The sequence below is a fragment of the Kryptolebias marmoratus genome, linkage group LG3 (genome assembly GCF_001649575.2).
Source record: "Kryptolebias marmoratus isolate JLee-2015 linkage group LG3, ASM164957v2, whole genome shotgun sequence".
In the NCBI taxonomy this organism is placed as follows: Eukaryota; Metazoa; Chordata; class Actinopteri; order Cyprinodontiformes; family Rivulidae; genus Kryptolebias; species Kryptolebias marmoratus.
In genome coordinates this window covers 15,454,436-15,462,576 of record NC_051432.1, presented here as the reverse complement: position 1 = coordinate 15,462,576, position 8,141 = coordinate 15,454,436, and positions in this window count along the sequence as shown.

Below are 8,141 nucleotides of genomic sequence, written 5' to 3'. Positions count from 1 at the left end.
TGGTAGTAGCTGAGAGTTACCTCCAAAACATACTCCATGCGCTAACAGATCACTCTAGATCTCTCTTTAAAACTTTTGCAAGAGAGGCAGCAGGCGGTATGCATTCCTTCAAAGAGTGCCAGTTTATATTATACTGCAGCAGTATAATTTCTTTTCTTTTCCTGAATAATAAAGTATGAATCGATCTGAATAAACCACAGAAAACAAACTTATATTATTTCTGTGTTTTGGACTGGATTTAATATAAGTCTAAAACAATAATAAAGGCAAATGTTCAAAACTCACAGAATACCAGCACCAACCAAACAGTAAAAAAGGGTTTTTAATGAATTAATTTATCATGACAGCTTATCTTATGTTTAAACCTGCTTATTTCCTACTGACAGATTTCAGAGATTAGCTTATAAACTGCAGGAAATTCCCCATATCTGAAAAGTTTTAAATAAAACACAACTGATAAGGACCTTAAAGTGCCAGGAAAGGTAACAAATACAGGCTGCTGATGCAGACGCTGATACAGACAGCTGAATCTCCAACAAGCAAGTTAGGATTTGTTTTCGGGGGCAATAGTTCTTAGATATTTGTACTGCCCCCTGCCTGTTTTTACACAGATACAGGCACCAGCTGTGTCTGATATATTGTGACTTACCGTGTCCTTTGCTGCACCAAAGTCAGTGGAAAAGTGCCATATTAGGTTCTGAGTGTCAAGAACAAGCAGAGCTGCACTTTTAAGCAAAAGGATTACCGTTGTCTGAGCTCCTGCCACCACCTGCGCAGACCGGGTCACAGGTGCACAATGCTGGAATATTTTCATGAATTTAAATGATGCTGGAATATCTGAACTGAATCTTTAAAAGGAAAATCACCAGGTCTTATTGTCTCCTAACTGATGCAAAGTCACAACAATTGCCACTGAGCTCAGAGAAAATTTATTAAAAACCTATCAGGGTCCTGATGGATGCTCATACTAAGTAGCCAAACTGTCCCCACATTTTATCGCTGGTGTTGCTCCTAAAGCTGACTGGAGCACCGTAAAATTCATTTTGACAGTTGTGTAATTCCCTTAAGGACATCTGATATCCCAACAAGAAAATATAAAAGAATGTTCTTACGTTTAGGAAAAAAAAGACAAGAAGGCAGTTTGGCATAAGACTTTGCTTTCCTGATCCCAACACTAAATGTCCACGAATGTGCAATATGTTTTACTTACAACAGCTTGTGGGATTGACTTACATTTACAAAAACTGAATCATGTGCCTCAATCAATTTCTACCGTGCTAAGAAATGAAAAAAGTAAATACATTATTTGGACTGTGATATCATGTTCACATGTCTGATTGCAGAAAATAAGCATATGCATAAATTTCTGGTATCATCTTGCATTATCTCACGGTGCAATATCTATAATATTTGTAACATCTGTCGAACAGTTGTGAAATTGATTTTTGAGCAATATGGGCTTAATACCCTCCGTTTTTATTAACAGGTCAGTGAAAGAAAAGAAAAACTGGTAAAGACGGAATAATAGTTGATTTTAATTTTTTAATTTTATTTTTTCCAGGGACTGCCTTTTCTGCCAGCATTGTTTTTTATTATTCAGAAAGCAAAGTTAGGTCAAATAAACTGTGTTTGTAAAAACCAACAAAGCGTGGAACATCTCCAGTGAGATTGTCACAGCTGACAAAGTGTCTTCTGCACCCTTTAATGTTCCAGGTGACCTAATCGTAATTTAGGCAGGAACATGAGGCATCTGGAAAAGAAAATGTGTTTTAATATTGTGCACTGACAAAAGACCAAAGACTTTGTTTTTTTCACCATTGTCTCTTGAGATAACTAGTTCCAGTTTGGAGTTGTTAAGGAAATATAGAACATTTAACTGCCTTTAAGATAAATCTCCCTGAAGAAAAGCTCATTCTTCTCATCCCATGGTGACTGGCATTGGACATCAAAGCAAAATCCAATTAAGAACTGCCGCCTGAAATTAAATGCCGCTGCTCTCATTCCCTGCCCCTCTTCCTTTAATTCGTACCTCTTCAGGCCTGTTTTTGAAGCAGCGCCCTTATGTTATACTTAACTTCCAGATTAGCTGAAAGTTAAAGAACAGGCTCGAGTTCTGCCTGTTCTCCTCTGACTTTTATGACTTTGAAAGGACTTTGGAGTGAGTTGTAGCATTACCAAACTGTTCACAGAACCTGCAACCAGCAGCCAAACAAAGATGATTAAAATGTCACATTTACACCAAACGGCTGTAACATTTTGACCACCAACATTTAGCTGGTCCATGTTTTGACACCAGAAAATACGCCTGACCAATCAGGGCAACGACAGAGAACTTCTGGGTCTGCATAATTGAGAAGATGCAAAGCTAATCACCATCTGCAACTATGACATGTTTTAAACAGTCTTATATTATTATCTTGCACTGGTTACACTGATCCTTTGAAGAGCACCTAAGTCTTGTGTAGATGTAGACATCCATTTGACATTTATGTAAAACTATATTTAGACATCAAATAAACTTGAACATTTGTGTCAAATTTAGTCTGATTTTAGCCTATAGATGACTTCTGAACCCAAAAAGCTTATTTTCTAGTGTTTACAGTCTCGACTGTCGACTCCAGAGAGTTAAGAACCACATAAAGGGATTTTAATGAAAAACATTTTTATAATCTTGTTGATATCTTGGACTCCTGAATAGCTTTATATTGTGCTTTGTTTGTTATTTCACTGTGTAAATTCTTTAAACAACCAACTTTTGCTTTCTTTACATCTCATCTCCACAGTTAAAGACTTGGTGTATGAGTTGAGTTGGACTAAACCAACTCAAAGATGATGGGGGGTGGGTCCAGAATTATTTTTAATTATGTGGTTTGTAGTTTTTAACTTAAAAAGTAAAATTAAAAATGAAAAAAACTATATGCATTTATCTGATTGCCAGGAGTGATAGGATGTTTTTAAGTCACAAAATGGAGATAAACTCCACAAGTTGGTGCCCCTTCTTTAAAAAAATGGGGATGCAGTTTCTCCGCTTGCATCTAGGGTCTAGGGTCGCTCTGGGGTTAGTGGTTGGGAGTGGTACTTTTGTGGATTGGGTTTTCAGATATGACGATAAATTCGTTCCTTCATCTGGCTACCTTTGGCTCTTCCTCTGGGGCCAGTCCTTGACTTTATTCTTGTGAAGTCCACTGCTGTCCAGCTTGAAGTTGGGGGCTGCTGCTGCGGCGGGGTTGTGCTGCTGCCATGTGGGTGGATGATTGGTCTGCTGTACTGCCATGAGGGGTGTCAAGTGTCAGAATGTCCAGGTGCAGGTTTTTCCACCAGAACATTGCTTTTTTAAAAGACGAGCACTGTTACTCATTTTCACTGTCAGTGGTTGTAATGTTATGTTGACTGGGGTTTTTCTGACAGGAACAAACTGAGATCGTGAGGCCAAATCCTCTCCAAAAAGGAAAAAAAAAAGAAAACAGGACACATTCAGCTCCAGACTGAAGCAATAAAAACCCTTTAAAATCAAAATTCAACATCATGTTGCTCATACACAGTTGAAAAGCATCTCGCCATAGCTATGAGGCTGTAGTGTCATACAGTTACTACTTTCATTTCCACTCCCTTCATTTCATTTTTCCTGGTCTAAGCTACATTGTCTTAAGGCATAATCAAAAAAAAAACATTTGACTTGTAAAAATTTTATTTTAAGACCTCCACAAAAAGGTTTTAATGTGGTCAAATTCAAGGACCAGAGCATCTTGCTACAACCAAAAGTGGAAACTAAAATCAATCTCAGACCCACACTTCACACTGTGAAACACACAAAAACCAAGGATAACATCTCTTTAGAAGTACATTCAGCCCTTAACAAAAGGTAATGTAACAGGTTATAGAGAGAATCTTTTAAATATGTAAAAGGCAGCGTGAGAAGATGTGCTAAAGTGAACAGGCTTTTTATTGTCTGACCTTGCTTAGTGGACCACTCTGAAAGCTTAACAGCCTTCATAATGAAATACTGTGACATTATCAAAGGTTTGTTTCATCATAAGCATCCACAAGTTCTTTCCCATCTTTCACTGTGTCATGACAGAGAAGAGACATATACGTAGGTAAAGACTGGTGGAGAATATCAAACAGCAGCTCAACATACATAATCACAGAGAAACTTAAAACATCCCGCTAATTAAATGCATGACACGCAGCAGGTTGCTGTCAGAGCGTGTCAATTATGCGTCTCAATAATTACATTTCCAATGTCCACGGCCTTAATGTCCCGAGCAACCTAATTCACCTGTTCCAAGTGAAACAACCCAAGCCAATGTGAAAAGAAAATCTTTAGAGCATATCTGTAGGTATACGATGGGAGCAAGCTGAGCAATGCCAATTAAAACAGTAGTTTGGATATTTAGAAGAGGGCTTCTGGAAAAGTTATGAACAATAAATGTTTTACTTGAGGTCTCTGAACCACTTCAGTTAAGAAAAATAGATTCTAATTTTGAACAGGCTGGTGAGCTAATGGATCGTTGGAGCAAGACCAAAGTGGATTATTACCATCATATATATTATAATTCTTCACATTGTTGTCGATTTTATATTACACAATTATTTAGATAGAAATCTATGGATATTTGCAAACATAGATAGCTGTAGCAGCAGCTAGTTGTAGCCGTTTCAGTGCAGTTTGGGGCACTTCCAGCAGGAATATATAATATTTTTGCTAGTCTAGCCATATAAATCAACATCAAATGCTGTGACACTTTAAAATCAGAGTTTAACCCTCCTGTTAGCAGGAGAGTGAAGGCTAATCTACTTCAGCTGTGGCCTCGTTGGAATTAAACTTTAATTTTTATGTTGTTCAAAGAGCTACCTACAACAGGTAAGATAACATATGTTCATAACCTTTCAACATAATCCTGATTCAAAAGATATGAACTACTAATTTGTCTTTACTTTGTTTTTGCACAAGTGTTTTTTTAATCACACATACATGAAAGCATGTTTTTCAGTAAAATAAAATAAAAATTGCTGTTTGTAAACATTTACCCGGCCCTGTGAGCAAGTCCACAAAGTGCAAAATCTGCCAACCTATAAAAACAAAAACCCAGGTTGATGAACCTCTCTTTATGCATCAGACCCAGAGAGCTGTGCACGTAATAAAAATATTCTACCCCCTCACATAACATCAAGGAACCTTCTGATTGCATTTTGAATTCTTCAGGTTTACACAGTGAAAGAAAAAAAATAATAATGCAGAAGATTTATGCAGTCACTTTAACTTGTGCTACCAGCAGGTTAAAACTATGACATGGCTCCACAATGCCCCTGGGAATCTGATGAATACATTTAAGACTATTAAAGCATTTTTAAAAAGCTGTTTTGCATGCATGCAGTCCAATCATTACAATGCAAATGAGACTGGTGGGATAGCAAATAAGGTGCGAGTGAGAAAATGGAAAATGGATAAGAAAAAAATTACTTGCATGCACATTGTTGGCAGCAGTCATATTAGACTGGATATCCATTTACGTCACTCTTTATTTGCTGTTTTGTTATTTTGGTATGAAGATGCATTGGGTTTACAGCCCCTTGTCACGGCGCTCTGCAAATTTCTATCTTCATAACACACTTTGTTTGAATGTACGTGTGTGTTTGTGCGCTGGAAACTGTTGTCTAACCTCTGGGAAGATGTCCTGTATTTCTCATTAGCTCTTTTTGAGATTGTCCCAGAAATATTTTCCGCTTCTTTACAAAATCAACAAGAGCGGAAATGAGTAACATCCTATGAGGCATCCTGGTGACAGTTTTTACTGTCGCAGTCTGTGATATCAATCTGCTGGGAGGTAAGATGATTCGGTGAAACGACACCTTAACTTGTCATCCTTACAAACCATCAGGGGTCCAGTCCCACAACCTACACACTCAGGCAACAACGGGGATTTGTGAGCAAATCTTGTCATCTTGCAGATTTTACAAATACGACTGTGGGATCTCTGGGAGAATTACTGCTGCTTTAAAAACACCGCAGGGTGTTTATATATTCTGTGTATGTAAAAATAAATTAGAATAACAGAGTAATAAAACGTACCAGTAAACATTATGCAAAAATCTGTGAACAGCAAACACTCGTTCAGCATCCTGGTGTCAGAAATGGCTAAAGATGTATATCGTGGGCTGTAAATCCAGCTGGAGATGCTTGACTGCCGGCAGTGAGGACAGGACTGAGTTTTAACAACACTGAGGAAGTTAAAGGTATAATTCAGGTTATCAACAATGAATATCTTACCTGTTGTCAATAGGTCTTTGAGCCACCTCAGTTTATAAAAAAAGAGTTTCATTTTGATTGGACTGACAGGCTGACCTCATTGTAAATGGAGTTACACATTTCATTGAATTCGGTGTGTTTTTTTAAAAATGGAAACAGAAACAGCAGCAGCTTGCTGTAGCACTCAGTCATGGCACACTTCCAGCAACAATTTCATAATAATTCTGTCAAAGGAACAATGTAATGTAAAAATCACTGTGACGTAAAAGTTTAAAACAGTATTTGCATTACAGGCTATGAAATTTGAGAGACTGGAGTTGTTTAGGATGACAGCAATCCACATTGGTCCTTGCCCTACTTGGACTAGCCATTAGCTCATCCATTTTCCAAACTAAGGCTGGTCAAAAGCTATCTAAAACCAGTACAATAGTATTTGTATTTTGTTTTGTATGTTTTATTTGTATTTCACAAGATCAAAGCAACTCATTTAGGACTTTACAGAAACTTATACACAGCAGATATCCTGTAGGTTGATTCTAGTAAATCTTATTGTCGGTCAGACCCAACACCTCATTATAAAGAACATACTGAAAATGTGTCAAAATGTACAATTGTTCAATTAAAGAACTAGCATTTAATAAAGGAATATATACCACCCATCACATATCAAAGTTTACGCTCTAAGATCCCACCAAAGTTTAGCTCCATATTTATAAAATTAACTGAGTTGCAGCCATTTTTGCCTTTTTATAAGGTTGATTAGCTCCAGTGGTCATCTTATAAAAGTTAATAAGTTGAAAATCCACATCTGATGTTTCCCCTTTGAGGGTTTCCTTGTGTTTTTTGATCGTCTTTAAATACAACTCCTTTACTTAACGTTGGGCCAAACACATTTTCCCACATGTTTAAGTGAGAGAAATGCTCTTCTAACGGAAGATCAGCCACTTTCACTCCACTAACCTAATCCATCAGTCTCTATAAGTGACTGAATTTATGTTTATTTTGTAACTTCTCGAATCTCTTTACATTTAGATATGATTCCCTTTAATATTTAAGAGCATAGAGATGTTTTTTTTACCCTAATCTTTTTAATGAGAAATACCTAACGCCTATTCTATGTGCACATGATTAATGTACTACAGCCCAAATCAATAAACCACCACTTGTGCAATATTTTATTCATGAATAATGACAATTTGTCTGTGAGGTGGATTTAATAAAGGCAGGAAGGCTTCACCTCCTTTGTTAATTTCTTTCCAGCTGTCGACCATGTCAAATTAAAGTAAAAGACAAAAAACGTTAAAAAAAATAAAGAAAGCATTGGGAGTAATATTTTTTGGGAAATAATACTCTAAACTTTAAAGCATTATTACACAGCAAAATAGTGCACTTGCACAACTAAATGTTGTGCAGACTAAATTTAAATAGTGGCAAATTTTTAAAATTGAGGGCTTATTTGATATTTGGGTCTTTTACCTTTTTTATTTTGTTTTGGATGTATATCTGGTTAAATTTAAAAGACAGGTTGTTGTTTTTGAAGGAAAGTTCTGTTGTTTTTCTCAGGAAATGTTAAGAACAACAGGAACATTTATTTTTGGCTCTTGTAAAATTCTTTTTTTCTTGTTTTCTTTCTGTTCTACAAGTACATATTACACGGTGGAATTCCAAAAGATTCTTTTTTTTTATGTAAAATAAAACTATCCCCGCGTTTTCTGTGTTGACTAAAAACACAAATGATTTATGTTGTTTCAGTAATATGGATTTAATTTTAAACCCTGTTCACAATACTTTCAATATTTTTAAAATAAACTCAGATTTTCTAATGTTTTTTTCCTCTTGTTCGAATGTGAAATTACTTTTTGGTGAAGAAAAAAAAAAGATTTTGAAAATG